This window comes from Herpailurus yagouaroundi, unplaced genomic scaffold (assembly GCF_014898765.1).
Source record: "Herpailurus yagouaroundi ecotype Mexico unplaced genomic scaffold, PumYag 197, whole genome shotgun sequence".
NCBI classification, from domain to species: domain Eukaryota; kingdom Metazoa; phylum Chordata; class Mammalia; order Carnivora; family Felidae; genus Herpailurus; species Herpailurus yagouaroundi.
This window is the reverse complement of record NW_024412428.1, coordinates 17128758-17148808: the sequence shown is the minus strand read 5'-3', so window position 1 is coordinate 17148808 and position 20051 is coordinate 17128758. Positions and strand designations below refer to the sequence as shown.

Below are 20051 nucleotides of genomic sequence, written 5' to 3'. Positions count from 1 at the left end.
TTTGCCCAGAGTCAGTTCATAAATTCTGAATGCCACTCCTTTCACCAATGCAATATTCCTTCTAGCAATCTTATGCCAATGAACAGACACTGTGGGGAAGCTTTGATGGTAATATCTGAAGACATTTGTTGTAGCTGCCTCTGGGGAATGGATGTCTGATGAGGGTAATTGCTAGGGTGGAGATTAAAAAGAATTTATACATATCTGCATGTAGTTACACATAACATATTATATATATTACATAATATCATGCACAATATACATGTGTATTTATACATGGCATTTTTAAAAAAGCAGGTTGCAAACAGTGTATCCCCTCTATCTGCATACTTCTAACTCATCTTCCCATGCCCTCACCTGCTCTCCTGTAAATCCATTTTCCACACTGGTGAAATAATCGAAGTCACAGACCTAATCATTTCCCTGTCTCAGTGGCTTCTTATTCCTCTTGTTTTGTCCTATCTGTAGGTACCTTGTCATTTTGGCCACTCTTCCGATCCACTGTGCTGGGCTACATTGTCCTCCTTTTTGGGAACACTTAACTGGCCAAGATAGCACCTGTCCTGTAGCATTTGTAGTTTCCTCCTCACCATCTAGAACATCATTCTCTACCTCCCTCGGCCTAGCTAAACCCTATGCGCAATGGAAGCCGCAACTTAAAGGAAACCAGTGCCGACTCCCCGGATGAAGTGAGCCTCCTGGGAGACCCTCCTATGACTAACGTTGTAATAAATTAATTGTCTGATGTTCATCACTGGACTGTTGTCGTTATAGGGACAAGGTTCATGTCTTTCGTAATCACTTAGCTCTGCCTTTGTCTCATTGTTAGTGTTCAGTAAATATTTGTTGCACGACTGAATGAATTCAACAATGTTGTGTTATATCCGAGAAAGTTCAGGCTTCCATTGTGCTTCCTGTTAGAACGTGGGTTTGTAGTTAAGTCTGGGAATATCAATTGGTGTAGCATTTTCAGTGAGATTCTTTGGGAAATGATATGACACATTAATGACTCAAACTATATATAGAAAGAAAATGTAAATATGCTGTCCTTTGAAATGTAAATCCTAAATCCTCCTTGTCTGATGGCTTCTCATGATCTTTGAAAAGGGAAACATTTAGAACAAAAAGCCACACAAATAATTGCATACTACATCTGGAAAGGGGGGGATTTCTCGATCAGTTTTCCTCTGGGTCTTCTGCAGAAAACTTAGCAGGGTCAAAGGTGAGGCGCAGGAAGGCCTTCTGATGGGAGTCAAAGGAAGTTTCCAGGAAACCAGTTTGGAAATTGTGCTGTGAGTTCACGCCGCATGGGTAAATCCTCCAAAGTGCAAAATCCGTTTAACTGCTCTGTTCAAGTAAACACAGAGTAGAAATCTATTTGTTTGTATTGCAAGGATTGGGTTTCTTTGATGGCATCCTACGATGTCTTAGAGGCAATGCAAGAGATAATTTATACATTCAAAGATTGCCAACCCTCTCAGGCATTAAACCCATCATACAATTTTCCCCCTATTGTGTTGCTTGTTGAAAACACAGATGCTTGGGCCTAAGTCTCAAAGATTGTTATTCGGAGGTCTGTTCCAGGGGCCCTCAATTCGCACTTCAAAAGGTAAGTTAAGACATTAAAAACTAGAGACAGCCACAATGAAGGGTATGGCAAGCATCCGTATTAACCTTAGTCCCACACATAGATCTAGTTCACTACTTTCATCTGTTGTAGAGAGTCCCATCCTGTCACAGTGTTCACCACCAGAGTGATGAGTGACTCCGGCAGCTATCAGGGACATCCTATTGAGAAAACGGGGTGTCCTGAGTTTGAAATGGAAGTGAATGTTGTTACAAATGAGGGAACGGAAAGGGGGATTTTCTTTTTCTTCAGGCAGAGGCCTACATTGTCTTTTTAGGTTATTAATAATAATGTGAGTAGACATTCATAATAGACTAGATATTAGTAATATTTACTAATACAAGGGTAGCTTCCTCATGTCTCTTTATTAGAAAAATCTAAACTTCCACAAGAGATAAGTGATGGACGATAATGTAAATAGCATGCTCCTCTAACGCATGTAACGTATGCATGTACCTGCCATATTCTGGCTTAAAATAGGAGCACACTTTCTTTCCAAAGAAAGATATACCTGCAAATCCATTTTCAAATGAAAAGAACAAAATGTCACTCGGTTGATGATCTTTAAAAGAGCTCCTATTTTAAAAGTATGACCCATACATTTTGATAGAGGATTATGAATTAGCAATGCAAGGGGTTTGTTCACTTCTTGGTAGGAATGCAGGCTGAGGAGAGAATACAGATTAGAAGGAGAAATTAACAGTATTGAAGTACCAGATAAATAAGTGACCAATGCGGTGTTCCCATTACGTACTGAAAACCTTCGGTCCCTCCATAATTGCTTTTCTGAAGGTAAGCGTTAAGCAGAAGGATTTGAATCTGATTTTATTAAGATGGTTGTAGTAACAAGATAAAAATGATGGTATAGAATTTTGAGGGTCTGACACAGGGCATTTGATCTTTCTTCCTGACCATATGCCAGCTGTTGCCAATGTGTTTTTTCTTCTGTGGGTCTGGCTGGATACCAGCCTGGGGCAGGCTAAGTAGGTTTCTCCAGACAATTCTTTTCATGTTCTCCTTGCTCCCTCTCAGGGTCCTGGACGAGGTTGCTCTGACCTCTCCTGTTCTGTGGTTTTGCATCTTGGGAGTTTTGGGGGGAGATGAGGGGATTAAATCATTCTGTTTGTTGTTTTAAATTCTGGCCGTGGTTGGAGTTTAAAACCATGGACTACTAATAGCATATGTCACTGTAAAACAGGCCTACATTAGAGACCTATTTTTGCCACTTACTAGCTGGACATATGTCCTCATCTCTAAACCTCCCTCAATTGTTAACCAGAGGTGATAATAGTTCTTACCTAATGGAAACTCACCATAGAGTGCCTGGCGAATAATGAGTGCACAATAAATTTTACCATGATTTTCACTCTTAATATTTTCACATTTTGAAATCCGGTCTGGATGGAGCTGGATGGCTCAGTTCGTTAAGCCTCTGACTCTTGATTTCGGCTCAGGTCACCATCTCACAGTTCGTGGGTTCGAGCCCTGCACCGGGCTCTGCACTGGGTCAGCACGAAACCTTCACGGAGTTCTCGTTTCCTCTCTCTCTGCCCCTCACCCCCACCCCCAAATAAATAAACTTAAAACAATTCTTTTTCATTACATGTCCCAAAAGAAGACGCGATAGTTCAGACCTACGTGTGTCGAATCAGGTGCTGGAGGAGGAGACACCCCAATGTGAGGAAGGGCGTGATGTGAATACAGCGCACTGTGTGGGGAACAGGGAGAGAAACCTGGCTGTTCCATCACCTGAAATGTTCACAAAAGTGAGTAAGAAATATTCAGCACAACCAAGAGGACCCCAAAACCGGTGGCCGGGATGAGCACTTCATTGTTTCCTGAGTTCAGAACCTTCGGGATTTCTCCAGGCCCATCCGGCCTCCCCTGTCCTGGGGCTGTCAGCAGGCTTTCCCGGGATCTGGGGCTGCTCCTGGCCACGAGGAGCAATTCCCATGAGCTTTCCCTGAGAGTGTCAGGTCGCTGATGCAGACATTTTCAGTCATAGATTTTTTTTTTCTGCCACAGGCAAGTGGTTTTAAGCTATTCCGTTAGTAAAGAAAGGGGAGGGGTGCTTTTGGGAAGAAACAAGACAGAAAGAGAACGTGTTTTGACCTAGTTAAGCAACTGAATAGACTTGCGTTTTAACGATTTCTGGTTATACCATATTAGCTGCATGCATATATTTTAAAAAATTGGGGCTGTCAATTTTTCTAGGAAAATAGAATTGTAAATTATAAATGCCTATTAAATAAAGTATTAGGAGCAGCATTGTTCTTGAAACATGCCTCATAAAATTTCCTCCCTTTGTCCCTTCCCTCCTTCCTCTCCTCCACTTTTAAGGGCAAGGACCACGTTTCTAGGAGAGGATGTGCTACAAAAGGTCCTACCTACAAAACAAAAGGTCCTACCCTCAAGAAGCAGTCTAATGGGGAGGCAGACGTGTTAATACACGGAGCTACAATTACACAAAGTCGTACAAGATCCAGTTAGGAATACAACGGGAAGTGCTTATTCTATCTTACTTTTGAGGGAAAGCTAGATAGAGGAATTGTCACCCGAGTTTTGTTCTTATTAAAGAAAACCCAGCAACTGCATCGAGCACTTTTTCAGGCTTTATTATACTCATGTGTACACACAAAATCCACACGGATGGGAGTCAGAAAAGACTCTCCTCAAGAATCTTAAGATAGAATTTTTAGGCAGAAGAAATTGCTTACCAAAACCTAGGACCGAATGCATAACAAGAACGCTTAGCAGATTGGCCTCTTTGTGTCCAGATCTTTAGGACCCAGCTTTGGTTCAGTTTGGCACATATATGTTCAGTTTCTGTGGGTTCTGCTGTTGTGGCTTGGTGTTGTTTTTTGAGAGTTTTTAGGTAAGCAAATTTAGGTTCAGATTAGAATGCAAAATTCTAATTGCAAAATTGTTAGCAACATATATAGCTTGCAAAATTGTTAGCAACATATATAGTGGATGTTACTTGCAAATTCTTTCTCAGTACCAGGAAATGGGTAGATATCTTCCGGGTAGCTGTGGTGAGAGAGCTTCCAGGAAGCAAGAGCAGCAGGGGCAAAGACTTGGAGGCCAAGGATAATTGGGTACCATGGGGAGATGGAAGCGGTTCACTGCGGCAGGGAGGTAGGGTCAGAGGGAACGGGGCTAGTGAGCGGGACAAGGATCTCATGTGCCACTGAATTGCTGATGGCAGCCATGTTTGCATGTCCAGTCTTGACTGCTCCCCTCTCACTGAGCACCACAGTGCGACGTCTGACAGCCACCATGTTGCTTCCACAGCAATACCTAACAACCCTTAAGCTAAGTATATCCAAAACAGAACCTTTAATTTCCTCCGTGGTACTTATCTTTGCCTCCAGTTCTACTCATCTCTGTCAGGGGTAACTGGCACCCACAGTTAATGAAGCTGAAAATAAAAAAGGCATCTTCATTCTTCATTTTTTTTTAGGTTTATTTATTTATTTATTTTGAGACAGAGAGAGAGAGAGATTGAGAGAGAATCTCAAGCAGGGTCCCCACACAGCGTGATGTGGGGCTCAGTCCGCCGAAGTATGATATCACGACCTGAGCTGAAATCCAGAGTTGGACGTTTAACCAACTGAGCCACCCAGGTGCCCCTCATTCTTCATTTTTAAACCTAGCCCAAATACAAAACAAAAATCCCAAATGTGCCCTTTTGTTCCCACTGCCACCATGGCTATTACTCTAAATAGCCTCTAAAATTTAGAGGCTAAGCCTCTAAAATCTTGTGTGTTTCTGTAATAATTATCGTTTTTACAAAAATATGTCTTATCATGCAACTTCCCCACCTTGGACCCTTGGTTCTCCTTACCTTCTTTCTTTCTTTTTTTTTTTTTTTTTTTAGCATTTTTAATTATTTATTTATTTATTTATTTATTTATTTATTTATTTATTTATTTATTTTAAAAGTAAGCTCTATGTCCCACATGGGGCTTGAACTCACAACCCTGAGATGAGGATCAAGAGTCGCCTGCTTTACTGACTGAACCAGTCAGGCGCCCTATTCTCCTTCCTTTCTAAATAACGCTTTAAAAACTTCTTATACCTACATGAAGGTCCACTCTTTGTGCTAGAAAGTTCTACGGGTACAGGCAGACGCTCCGTTCCAAAGCCATTCCCGTCAGGTAGAGCTGTGCGGTTCTCCCTCCTTCCAGCCTGCCCTTCCCCAGAGAAGAACCTCAGAGCCCCTGCACCAGAGCTGGCGATGGGGACAGCAGCACTCTTCCCGCTCTGTAAGTGGTGCCGAGGGATGGTGGTCTTTTGGTTTCTCGGCTTGCGGGGCTGGTGTGGAGCCTCCTGCCTGGGACGAGCAAGCTGGTAAGAGTGACAGGCTGCAGTTCTCCCAGCTTGCGGTACCTGCAGAAGAGCCTCTGCTCTTTGGTTTTGTTTTTTTTTCAACGTTTATTTATTTTGGGGACAGAGAGAGACAGAGCATGAATGGGGGAGGGGCAGAGAGAGAGGGAGACACAGAATCGGAAACAGGCTCCAGGCTCTGAGCCATCAGCCCAGAGCCTGACGCGGGGCTCGAATTCACGGACCGCGAGATCGCGACCTGGCTGAAGTCGGACGCTCAACCGACTGCGCCACCCAGGCGCCCCGAGCCTCTGCTCTTTGAACGAGCAGGGCGGGGGAAGGGAGTCCCATTCCTCTGCCATGCCTGCTCTGAACATGAGACTGTGGAGGGTGGGAGAGCCTAGTGGCTTATTACCGAATCACGGCTGTAGGTTAGAAGCTGAGGAGAGCAGGAGACCCTGTCTTTCCGCCTGCGCCCCAAAGCAATAGTCCTTCCATCACACAGAATGTGCACAGGTGATGGTGTGATGGGAGCTGGTCCCTAACTCAAATGCTGAGAACCGTTTCTGTCTTTTGTCAGGATTTGGCATCATTTGAGTAAATGCCACGCTATTTGCTGTACATCATTAGAGAGATTTCCAGAGATTGTAAAGAGTTGTTTCTATTTCTATTAATTCTCACCAGTTAAATGGATGTTCTGCTGGGGAAACCATTCACCCAGACCCTCATCTCATGGTTCCAGGAGTCCTGACCCCTACCTGGCAGTTTGCAACTTTGAGCCTCAGTTAATAGGCATCCAGGAATCAGACTGTCAATCTTACATAAATGTAAAACAAATGTCATTGCTATTGTTAATGAGAATAATTTAACTGTGATAAATCCACAGTAGTTAAATGGATAAGATTTCCTATGTCACTGTGTCCGGGTTAGCCGTAAGAGGTTTAACACTCAGTATGGTGTGGTTTGTTTTCTTTGTTTTGTTTTGTTTTTGGTTTTTTGCTGTTGTTGTTGTTGTTGTTGTTGTTTTGGTATTCTTTATGTTTTACAAAAGAAAGAGCAGCTAACTCAAAAAGAAAACAAGTGACTTGTGACTTTGTTAACTGTTTTTCAGGATAAGGCAAGGACTCAAAATTCCTGGAGAGATCTCTCACTGAAGACAACTTCTGGCACACTGTCAGGCATGAAGTCCACGGGCTTATGAGTATTCCAGCTTGGGATAAAGCAGCTTATTTTTTCCTAATCTGCACTGTGATGCATTCGACTCTGGAGAGTGATTTTTTTTTTTTTTTTCCATTCTTATTGCATCAGGTGGAGGTGGCTCAATTGGTTACGTGTCTGATTTTTTTTTTTTTAAGTTTATTTATTTTGAGACAGAAAGCACGAAAGTGGAGTAGGGGCAGAGAGAGAGGGGAGAGAGAATCCCAAGCAGGTTCCGCACTGCCAACACAGAGCCCGATGTGGGGCTCAAACTCATGAACCGTGAGATCATGACCTGAGCCGAGATCAAGAGTTGGACGCTTAACCAACTGAGCCACCCAGGTGCCCCACATGTCTGATTCTTGATCTCAACTCAGGTCTTGATCTCAAGGTCATGGGTTCAAGCTGCATTGAGTTCCATGCTGGGCATGAAGCCTACTTTAACAACAACAACAATAACTATCAACTATATATATATATATATATAGATATATATATATAGATATATAGTCTATCATATATTGGCTTTCTTATAAAATCCTAATATCATATCTTCAGAAGTAACATCTTGAAATTTCACCTCTGAAGTGACAGGTTTGGGCTCTTCAGAGTTCTTGATATATTATTGAGCTATGACATTTGAATTAGCTTCATGAAACCATATAAATATTTTTTGCTGGCCTTGTAAGTGTCATTATGAGCTGGTTTTTATCATTACTTTAATTTCAGAGGCTGATGTGAGCAACTTCTCCTTTGACAGTCAGGGAATTTCAGAATGAGAAGTAGGCTTGCAATCTATTTGCACAACAGACTGAAAGTACCTTTCTTCTGTGGGTTTGATTTGATTGCCTTACAATTGTCCCTGTCATCATCACCATGGAATGAAGGTGAGGAGTCATTTGTTGACTGACAACTGAGCAAGTGTTCAGTGGATGGTGACAGAGCCCCTTCCTCGCTGAGCCCTTAGCTCACTCTTTGACATTACTGATGTTAACACATTTCCTCCAGTCTATCCTGTAAAAGAATCATACTCATAAAAGAATCCTTAACTAAAAAAACCTTTCCTTTTCTGAATCATCGCTTCAGTGTCGAATAGGTCAAAAAAATCCTCAAGCCCCTCTATTCAGTACACATAGCGTGCATATGCCAAGATCTGTTTCTACGGTACAATATGGCAACTCATTGCTGATACTGACTACCCAGAGTTAATGCACACTCCATTGGGGTTGAGCTCAGAGTCCCCAACAAGACTGCCCCATTTCACATGCTAGCTGCAAGTTTCGGAGTCCTCAGGCCACCTAGACTTTTGACCAACTGCCTACAAATTCAGGAGTTCCCATGACTCCGTAGTTTTGACAATTTGCCAGAACAATTCATAGAGTTCAGAAAAGCTCTATATTTATGATCAAAGTTTTTTTTACAAAGGACACAAATCAGGGCCAGCCAAAGGAAGGAGCACATAGGGCAAGATCTGGGACAATCCTGAATGCAGGGTTTCCATGTCCTTTTCCTGTGAAATCAGAATATCACTGTCCTGGCACGTAAACCAGCGCCCATCAACCAAAAATCCCAAACAAGCTTCGATGGTTAAAGTTTTTTATTGGGATTTCGTCATATAGGCACGACTGATTGAACCACTGGCACATGACTGAACTCGATCTCCAGCCCTCCCTCTCTTCCTAGGAGGTGCTTCTAATATCACATGGCTCAAAGCCCCAACATTTGATTATGTGGTAGGTCTTTCTGGCAGGGCCAGTCCCCATCCCTGAACTATGGAGGGACCCAATGGGCCCACCATGAATAAGACAAATATTCCTATCACTCAGGACATTTCAAAAGGTTACAAGCTCCATCTCAGGAACCTGGGACACAGACCAGATAATCCCTTATCATATGACATACACCTTCGTCCATTTGCAAAGTTTATGCCAGCAGCACGTGTAGTAGTCATTGTCCTCCTCCTCGTGTGCAGTATCCATGGCTCCATTTGATAAAAGCTTTCACCAACCTGTTAAATAACAGGTTAATTTCTCCGAGTTCAAAATTATTATCATTTGTACCTGTGTATTCACGAAGAGTGTGATGCTGAGAACCCTTTATGGATTTGGACTTTTCTTTGTCTTTGATGATTGCTAGTGCTCATTGAGTCTTTGCTATGTCCCAGGCATGATGCTTAGCTCTGTACATGCATTTCACCGTCATAACAAGTCTATAATATTAGATAAATACTATCTCCACCTTACACGTAAAGGAAGGGGAGTAAAGAGACGTTGTGTCCAAAGTAATGTGCCCCCACGGCACAAGGGTGACTCGGTCAGTTAAGCATCCGACTTCAGCTCAGGTCGTGATCTCACAGCTCGTGAGTTCAAGCCTCGCGCGGGGCTCTGTGCTGACAGCTCAGAGCCTGGAGCCTGCTTCGGATTCTGTGTCTCCCTCTCTCTCTGCCCCTCCTCCGCTTGCACTCTGTCTCTCAAAAATAAATAAACGTTAAAAAAAATTAAAAAGTAAACAAAGTAATGTGCCCAAAGTCACAAAAGTAGTAAGTGGCAGAGTTGGGATTTACAAAAGGTCATCTACTCTCAAAGCCCGTGCGCCATTAGACTGTGCTACGTATAGCAACAAGAGCACTAGCTTTGCGCTGGAAAGTTCTGGAGCAACTCATTTGGTTTATCATAAAAGCAATTTTTCTTTATTTGAAAAGTGACGGAAAAGCATCAGTGGTTAACGTCATAACATAACAAGGTTTCTTAAAAGAAAACGTGCTAAGGACTCCTGTTAAACAAAAAGAGAATCCAATAAAATTCAACGTTCAGATATTTGTCATTCCTTGGATGCTTGTGAAAAATCTTCATTTACAGATTCACTGTCCCAACACAGGCAGAGTCAAATTCTGTATTTACACTGAGGATGTCCCCACTATTCTTTATCGTGAAGTTACTCTGAGTTGGAGTATTAATGTTTCTGTTTTCATCCCTACTTTTGCACCTTAACAAGCCGCTTTTGAGGCCTTGGTATGTTTGAAAAATTAATGTTAAAATAAAATGCAAGTTTAAGAAGATTAAAGTTATCATGAAATAAAAATATATTAACCAATGAGTCTTCATTTTCTTAACTGTACAACAGGGATAGTAATCCAGGTAAAGTGTTGTGGGGCTTACAAAATACTAACATATATAAAGTGCCTCTGGTGAGGAACAGTGCTCCGAAGGACAGACAGATCTAGAATCTTCTGTCAGTGGTCAGGTGCCAGCAGGCCCACTGAAATGCTCAATGAGTGCCCCTTCTTTCCTGCTGAATTCATTTCTTATTCTGAAAACAAATTATTTTTCTCCTCTGGATATGTTACTTTTGCTTTTAGCAACTATCAAGAGAGGTAGGGTCAGACGATTGACTCAGAGAAGGAAGAAAGAGTGTTTGATAGTGATCTCATTAATGGAGAACAAACAGGGACAAGATAACATCGAGAGCAAAATTGCAAAGTAACGAGAGAGTATGAGGCACTTTGTGCTTCATTTTTGTTACATGCAGCACCCATGTTACCTCCGTTCCCTCTGCTCATTCATTGTCCTACAACTTCCGTATTTGGAAAATGGTGGCGTCTTCATTCATTTACACACAGATGCTTTAAAAGCCTCCTCCACAATTAAGAAAGAAGTAGAAGATACATTTAAACCAATGTGGTCATTTTTCACTACTTTTCATTGCTCCTAAAAGTTGACAAGCGGACTTTAAACGGACCTTAATAAAAAACGTAGTTCTTTATTAAATGGTTTACATCCAAGACGTTTATCCCTAAGTGCCTCGATCTGGTGGCTGTAAGTTCTCTTGCGGAAATTTCAGCCCTACACATCCTTCAGGGCTTCTACACACTAGACAACAGGCAAAAACAAACGTCAGCTGTTGGACTGTGTGAAAGTGCCCACGACAAGGGCCTTTCCTAGATTTTCCAGTTATATTTTAGTTTAAAAAAAGGCGGGGGGGCGGGCCAGTTCTACCTTCGAACTACAAACATTTAGGGCCAACTATTTACTTAGATCTAAAATGTGAATCTTTCTTCCCTTTTTTGTTTTTGTTTTTGTTTTTGTTTTTGTTTTGTTCTGACAGGTCGTGAGGTGTGCTGTGCAATGAGCTGGAGAATTTGCTTTCAGATCATCGGTGGGTGGAATGGGCTCTGCTCAGAGGAGAAGCTGGTATTTTTATCCAGCCTCCACAAAGCCCCCAGCTCTTGGCAGTAATGTGTCCTGGGCCTCTGACTCGCTTCTCCCCCTTCCAAGCCGGCTCATTTTCTGAGTGTTTCTTCTTCTTCCCTGACTCCTTCCAAGGTGTTTACAGATGACCCCCATCTCAGGAGCCAAACCCTTGCCTGCGTCTGTTCAGCCTTCTCTGCTTCTCGTCACTCACCCAGCATAGAGATCTCATTCTGGAGTTTGAACCTCGGCCCCCCATTTATGACCTGTGTTAACTTGGGAAAATTACTTCACCTCTATTGGCCTCGATTTCTTCGTCTGTAAAATGGGACCGATAGTAGTCCTTCTACATCTGAGTTCATTCAAGGAGGTAATGCACGTAAACTTCCTCGCACAGAGTCTAGTACACGTTACGGGCTAATAATTATTTACTGTATCCAGCAAAGCAAAGAGGCCTTTTTTTAGTGTATGGAGATGTCTCCTGGCCAGTGTCCTATGATGCCTAATAGGATGGATGCAGCAGGTCCACCTCCATCATTTGCAGGGCTTGGGGGCAAGAGGACACATGTATACCTGCTCCCACTTTCCTCTTGCTTTCAGCTCTGTCCCTCGCTGCAAGTTACCTCACCCATGAGTGTGCGTCCTACTCCTACCAGCCTGTCTAAGCTCTGTCCAAACCCAGCTTCTTCCTGTCCTGCAAGCAGCCGCTCCTTGGCCACCTCTCAGGTCTACAAATGGGTCCTCCAGAGACTATCTCCACGGAAGAGCTCCTTGCGGGCTGGCAGTGACTTGAGCCCCTGGATGGGGAACCCCATGATCCTGGTACACAGCGTGGGGTGGGGAAGCAGGGGATGGCACAGAATTGTCCCCCATAGAGAAGCCTGGCTGAAAGATGGCCGGAACAGGGCCCTCCAGGAGGTGGGACTCGGGGTAGGAGTCCTGGCTGTCTGGAGGGAACCATGTTGCAGGAAATGAACCATGCGTTCAGGAGGGTAGTTTCTCCACAGGCTAGCTTGAAGCCCTGGTGTCCAGCACAGTTATGGAGATGGCATGTCTATAGTGCAGGGAAGAGCTTACTCCTCTCACTAAGACCCTGACAACCCTTTGGAGCAGCCCCGACAGATGCCAGTTTCTTTGAGGGATCAGTTCTTGGTGTTGCTGTGCTCCCCTTTCACAGACCTGCTTCCCATGCTGCAGCACAGACCTCTCTACTCCTCCCCTTTGCTAATGTTTCCTTGGCTTGGCAATTGCAGAGTGGACAGTGAAGAAACCCTAGGAGAAGCTCACCTCAAATACCAGGAAACTTGGAACCAGGGAGAATTTCAGGACACAAAGGGAACGAAAGAGATCTGTTTGGTGGTAAGTAACATTTGACTCTAGAAAGTCCAGGGAGTAAACCATGAAGGTCAGCACACCCCACTTCCTGCAGAACTGGGGCTGCGATCCATCTGCTCCTTTAAAATATATGATTATGTCCTACGTTAGCAGCTTTCCTTTTATTACTGAGAGTCTCGGCACCCACGTGTTCTGCAGATTGCTGCGAAGGACTTGGGGTGAAGTGTTAACGTACTGAGAATTTATGTTTAGGAGTCATTTGGCAAGAAAAAGTTATGAAATATAATTCAATAGCAAATGGGCAATAAAGATAGAGCACCTGTGCTAGATAATAAACCCCCCCCAGAAAAGGAAACCGATGCCTTCAGTTATAAATTGTCAAGGAGTCACATTTGGAATTGGAGTAGAAGTGCCACCCTTGCAGGGAAAACCATTCGGTTCCAGCAACGGGAGCTGGGCTTGCCTCCCTTCTGAACAAGAGTGCTTTGCTCTGGTGATCTCACATGTCCAGTTCCATGCTGGTGGCCTGGCTCTCGCTCAGGATCCGATTACTTCAGAAGTGAGCTTATCTGCTAAAGCATCCTTGTATAGAAAGCTGTATATGGAGAAGGAGGTTGTTTATTTTTCTAAAGAAAAAAAAAAGTGACATATCTGACTGACATTCTAACTAGGGGGCTGGAGAACATGCGTTTCTTGTGTGTTAATAGAGGCTCAATATCAACAGGGTCCTGTTTTATTTAAATGTAAACTGAAGGGTTCTGCAGCGAACAATTGGGAAATGTTGAATTAAAACCAAGTCTATCCATTTCTGGGTATACACCCAAAAGAATTTATAAGCCAGGTGTCAAAAAGATATTTGCACACCCGTGTTCACAGGAGCTAAAACATGTGTCCATCAACTGATGACCGCTAAGCAAAATGGGGTCTATACACACAGTGGAATATTAGTCAGCAATAAAAAGGGGGGAAGTTCTCATACAGGTGACAACATGGAAGCACTTTGAGGCCATCGTGCTAAAGGAAATAATCCAGGCACCAAAGGACGAGCGCTGTATGATTTCACTTACATGAGGTACTTACAATAGTCAAATCACAGAGACAGAAGATAAAACGTTGGTTGCCAGGGAGAAGGGAGAATGTGGAGTTAGTATTCAATGGGTACCAAGTGTCAGTTTTACAAGATGGAAAGAGTTTTGGGGACGGAGGTGGTGACAGCTCCATAACAATGTGAATGTATTTAATACCCCTGAGCCACGCGCTTCAAAATGGTTAGATGGTAAATTTTACATTAAGTGTATGTTAACACAAGAAACATTTTTTTTTTATTTCTGAGGATGATCATTTTAACTGTAGGATATCTCAGAGCGTCTCTTATGCTCACATGCAATATTATTTGAAATAAGAGGGTGTAAAATACATTTTCCCAAAATAGAATATACTTGAGAAACTACTAATATAGATTGCTTTTCATTCCTTGATTTTTTTCCTATCCCCTTTCCAGATAAAATCTTTTAAATATCTAAGTGAAGAATGCTATTTCTTTTAAAACATGGTAATTCAAGGTGTCCCACGGGGGTGGGCATGGTGGATTCGTGAGTATTGGGCCCTACTATCGCCACACATTGTCCATCTTAGGAGGAAAACTGGAAAACGTTATGGAAAATTTCTCACGGAAAATAAGATGTGGGGAAGCCATTTCTGCCTGGGCTATTCCTTGGCATCTGTTCCATTTAAGCGCCACAGGGCTGCGCGGGGTTCAGGCGAGGACCACCCAGAGTTCGATCTCCATGCCTTGTAATAAGTTTGTCCCCATGTGTTCTTCCTAAGTTCTCAGACCTCCTCCCCTAAGAGACCCACTCCTACATGTAATGACTCTTATTAAGGAGGGACCAGAATTGGGGGGGGGGGCAAGCAAAACTGGGGACATACTCTAGTTCTCCCACACGCTTTTATTATACATCTCTTACTTTTCGTTTCTTTGCTTAGTTCCATAGGTTAACCTGTAGCCCCACAAGCATCGATTAACCTTTCTTGTGACATTTGAGGCTGCTCCCTCTGCCTAATTCAACAGACGTTCAGCTTTAGAGAGGTAGAGGGTGTGATTCAGAGGAAGGCAGGGGCCGAGAAATAAGTCGCACTAAGACACTGGGGGTGTTCGTGTGCAAGTTCTCACTTTTAAAACAAAAAGTCTACTTTGGAACATATACCTAATTGTAAGGCATCTATCGTGAATTCTATAAACATGGTGATCATATTCTCCAAATCTCAAATTAGGGCACACCAACTGGGAAAGGTTGTGTGTGTGTGTGTGTGTGTGTGTGTGTGTGAAGTTACTTAATTCTTGTAAAATATGCCTCAATCCCATTTAGTCAGTCAGTAATAGAAATCTTTTATTAGAGAAAATAGAATTTTATAAAATCATAACTGTACCAGCAAAGCTGGCATAGATGATCAACATATGTGATCCCACACAGTGTTTAGATTACATACCACCCTTAATATTACCCTTAATATTTTTTGGGCATTTATTACTCTTTTGAAGGACTGATCCTTTGTAATTCCTTGTAAATCAAGACCTAGTCCACTCTGCCATTTTTCTTTTTTCTTTTTTGTTAAAGAAACTCCACGCCCCGCACAGAGCTCAATGTAGGGTTTGAACTCACAGCCCTGAGATTAAGACCTGAGCTGAGATCAAGAGTTGGATGCTTAACCAACTGAGCCACCCAGATGCCCCTGCCACAGTCACCTTTTTTTATTTTATTTTTATTTTTAAAAATCTACGTCCAAATTAGTTAGCATCTAGTGCAACAATGATTTCAGGAGTAGATTCCTTAGTGCCCCTTACCCATTTAGCCCACCCCCCCCCCACAACCCCTCCAGTAACCCTCAGTTTGTTCTCCATATTTATGAGTCTCTTCTGTTTTGCCCCCCTCCATGTTTTTATATTATTTTTGTTTCCCTTCCCTTATGTTCATCTGTTTTGTCTGTTAAAGTCCTCATATGAATGAAGTCATATGATTTTTGTCTTTCTCTGACTGACTAATTTCACTTAGCATAATACCCTCCAGTTCCATCCACATAGTTGCAAATGGCAAGATTTCATTCTTTCTGATTGCCGAGTAATACTCCATTGTATATATACCACATCTTCTTTATCCACTCATCAGTTGATGGACATTTGGGCTCTTTCCATACTTTGGCTATTGTTGATAGTGCTGCTACAAACATGGGGGTGCATGTGTCCCTTCGAAACAGCACACCTGTATCCTGTGGATAAATGCCTAGTAGTGCAATTGCTGGATCATAGGGTAGTTCTATTTTTAGTGTTTTGAGGAACCTCTCCATTGTTTTCCAGAGTGGCTGCCGCAGCTTGCATTCCCACCAACAATGCAAAAGAGATCCTCTTTCTCCGCATCCTCGCCAACATCTGTTGTTGCCTGAGTTGTTAATGTTAGCCATTCTGACAGGTGTAAGGTGGTATCTCATTGTGGTTTTGATTTGTATTTCCCTGCTGATGAGTGATGTTGAGCATTTTTTCATGTGTTGGTTGGCCATCTGGATGTCTTCTTTGGAGAAGTGTCTATTCATGTCTTTTGCCCATTTCTTCACGGGATTACTTGTTTTTTCGGTGTTGAGTTTGAGAAGTTCTTCATAGATTTTGGATCCTAACCCTTTATCTGATATGTGATTTGCAAATATCTTCTCCCATTCTGTCGGTTGTCTTTTAGTTTTGCTGATTGTATCCTTCACTGTGCAGAAGCTTTTTATTTTGATAAGGTCCCAGTAGTTCATTTTTGCTTTTGTTTCCCTTGCCTCCAGAGACGTGTTGAGTAAGAAGTTGCTGCAGCCAAGATCGAAGAGGGTTTTGCCTGTTTCCTCCTTGAGGATTTTGATGGCTTCCTGTCTTATGTTTAGGTCTTTCATCCATTTTGAGTTTATTTTTGTGTATGGTGTAACAAAGTGGTCCAGGTTCATTCTTCTGCATGTCGCTGTCCAGTTTTCCCAGCACCACTTGCTGAAGAGACTGTCTTAATTCCATTGGATATTCTTTCCTGCTTTGTCAAAGATTAGTTGGTCATACGTTTGTGGGTCCATTTCCGGGTTCTCTGTTCTGTTCCATTGATCTGAGTGTCTGTTTTTGTGCCAGTACCATACTCTCTTGATGATTACAGCTTTGTAATATAGCTTGAAGTCCAGGATTGTGATGCCTCCTGCTTTGGTTTTCTTTTTCAAGATCGCTTTGGCTATTGAGGGGTCTTTTCCGGTTCCATACAAATTTTAGGATTATTTGTTCTAGCTCTGTGAAGAATGCTGGTGTTACTTTGGTAGGGATTGCATTGGATATGTAGATTGCTTTGGGTAGTATCAACATTTTAACAATATTTGTTCTTCCTATCCAGGAGCATGGAATCTTTTTCATTTTTTTGTGTCTTCTTCAATTTCTTTCATAAGCTTTCTATACTTTTCAGTGTATAGATTTTTCACCTCCTTGGTTAGATTTATTCCTAGGTATTTTATGGGTATTTGTGCAACTGTAAATGGTATCGATTCCTTGATTTCTCTTTCTTTCGTTTCATTGTTGGTGTATAGGAATGCAACCGATTTCTGTGCATTGATTTTATATCCTGCAACTTTGCTGAATTCATGAATCAATTCTAGCAGTTTTTTGGTGGAATCTTTTGGGTTTTCCATATAGACTATCACGCCATCTTCAAAGAGTGAAAGTTTGACCTCCTCCTGGCCGATTTGGATGCCTTTTATTTCTTTGTGTTGTCTCATTGCAGAGGCTAAGACTTCCAATACTATGTTGAGTAACAGTGGTGAGAGTGAACATCCCTGTCTTGATCCTGACCTTAGGGGGAAAGTTCTCAGTTTTTCCCCATTGAGGATGATATTAGCATTGGGTCGTTCATATATGGCTTTTATGATCTCGAGGTATGATCCTTTTATCCCTACTTTCTTCAGGGCTTTTATCAAGAAAGGATGCTGTATTTGGTCAAATGCTTTCTCTGCATCTATTGAGAGGATCATATGGTTCTTGTCCTTTATTTTATTGATGTGATGAATCACATTAATTGTTTTGTGGATATTGAACCAGCCCTGCATCCCAGGTATAAAGCCCACTTGGTCATGGTGAATAATTTTTTTAATGTATTGTTGGATCTGGTTGGCTAATACCTTGTTGAGGATTTTTGCATCCAAGATCATCAGGGAAATTGGTCTATAGTTCTCCTTTTTAGTGAGCTTTCTGTCTGGTTTTGGAATCAAGGTCATGCTGGTTTCATAGAAAGAGTTTGGAAGTTTTCCTTCCATTTCTATTTTTTGGAACAGCTTCAAGAGAAGATGTTAACTCTTCCTTAATGTTTGGTAGAATTCCCCTGGAAAGCCATCTGGCCCTGGACTCTTGTTTTTTGGCAGATTTTTGATTGCTAATTTGATTTCCTTACTGTTTATGGGTCTGTTCAAATTTTCTATTTCTTCCTGTTTCAGTTTTGGCAGTGTATATGTTTCTAGGAATTTGTCCATTTCTTCCAGATTACCCATTTTATTGGCATATAGTTGTTCATAATATTCTCTTATTATTGTTTTTATGTCTGCTGTGTTGGTTGTGATCTCTCCTCTTTTCATTCTTGATTCTATTTATTTGGGTCCTTTCCTTTTTCTTTTTGATCAAACTGGCTAGTGGTTTATCAATTTTGTTAATTGTTTCAAAGAACCAGCTTCTGGTTTCATTGATCTGTTCTACTGTTTTTTTGGTTTTGATAGCATTAACTTCTGCTCTAATCCTTATTATTTCCTGTCTTCTGCTGGTTTGAGGTTTTATTTGCTGTTCTTTTTCCAGCTCCTTAAGGCATAAGGTTAGGTTGTGTATCTGAGATCTTTCTTCCTTCTTTAGGAAGGCCTGGATTGCTATATACTTTCCTCTTATGACCACCTTTGCTGCATCCTAGAGGTTTTGGGTTGTGGTATTATCATTTTCATTGACTTCCATATACTTTTTAATTTCCTCTTCAACTGCTTGGTTAGCCCATTCATTCTTTAGTAGGATGTTCTTCAGTCTCCAAGTATTTGTTACCTTTCCAAATTTTTTCTTGTGGTTGATTTCGAGTTTCATAGCGTTGTGGTCTGAAAATATGCACGGTATGATCTTGATCTTTTTGTACTTAGTTAGGGCTGATTCGTGTCCCAGTATATGGTCTGTTCTGGAGAATGTTCCACGTACACTGGAGAAGAATGTATATCCTGCTGCTTTAGGATGAAATGTTCTGAATATATCTGTTAAGTCCATCTGGTCCGGTGTGTTATTCAAAGCCTTTTTTCCTTGTTGATTTTTTTGATTAGATGATCTGTCCATTGCTGTGAGTGGGGTGTTGAAGTCTCCTACCATTATGGTATTACTATTGATGAGTTTCTTTATGTTTGTGATTAATGGATGTATATATTTGGGTGCTTCCACATTTGGCACATAAATGTTTACAATTGTTAGGTCTTCTTGGTGGATAGACCCCTTGATTATGATATAATGCCCTTCTGCATCTCTTGATACAGTCTTTATTTTAGAGTCTAGATTGTCTGATATAAGTATGGCTACTCTGGATTTCTTTTGTTGACCATTAGCATGATAGATAGTTCTCCATCCCCTCATTTTCAATCTGAAGGTGTCTTTAGGTCTAAAGTGGGTCTCTTGTAAACAGCATATAGATGGATCTTGTTTTTCTTATCCATTCTGTTACCCTATGTCTTTTGAATGGAGCATTGAGTCCATTGACGTTTACAGTGAGTACTGAAAGATATGAATTTATTGCCATTATGATGCTTGAAGAGTTGGAGTTTCTGGTGGTGTTCTCTGGTCCTTTCTAATCTTTTGTTGCTTTTGCTATTTATTTTTATATATATATATTTTCGTCTTTTCTCCCCTCAGAGAGTCCCCCTTAAAATTTCTTGCAGGGCTGGTTTACAGGTCACAAACTCCTTTAATTTTCGTTTGTCTGGGAAACTGTTTATCTCTCCCTCCATTTTGAATGACAGCCTTGCTGGATAAAGAATTCTTGGCTGCATATTTTTCTGATTCAGCACACTGAATATATCCTGCCACTCCTTTCTGGCCTGCCAAGTTTCTGTGGATAGGTCTGCTGTGAACCTGATCTGTCTTCCCTTGTAGGTTAGGGACTTTTTTTCCCTTGCTGCTTTCATGATTCTCTCCTTGCCTGAGTATTTTATGAATTTGACTATGATATGCCTTGTTGATGGTTGGTTTTTGTTGAATCTAACGGGGGTCCTCTGTGCTTCCTGGATTTTGATGTCTGTGTCTTTCCCCAGGTTAGGAAAATTTTCCGCTATGATTTGCTCACATAACCCTTCTACCCCTCTTTCTC

At 41.8% G+C, this 20051-nt stretch overlaps 1 long non-coding RNA gene across 2 annotated transcripts in view; it reads left to right on the top strand.

Annotated features, from left to right (window-relative positions):
• Positions 1-7711: 7711 nt before the first annotated feature.
• Positions 7712-20051, top strand: part of LOC121012880 (uncharacterized) — a 21058-nt gene continuing 8718 nt past the window's right edge. The window contains exons 1-3 of one of the 2 annotated variants that reach the window (XR_005782374.1): positions 7712-8040; positions 11258-11710; positions 12594-12699. This is a non-coding gene — a long non-coding RNA (uncharacterized LOC121012880). Of the gene's footprint in view, positions 8041-11257; positions 11711-11940; positions 12557-12593; positions 12700-20051 lie in introns of those variants that run through there. The other variant, XR_005782373.1, reaches the window with a different exon arrangement.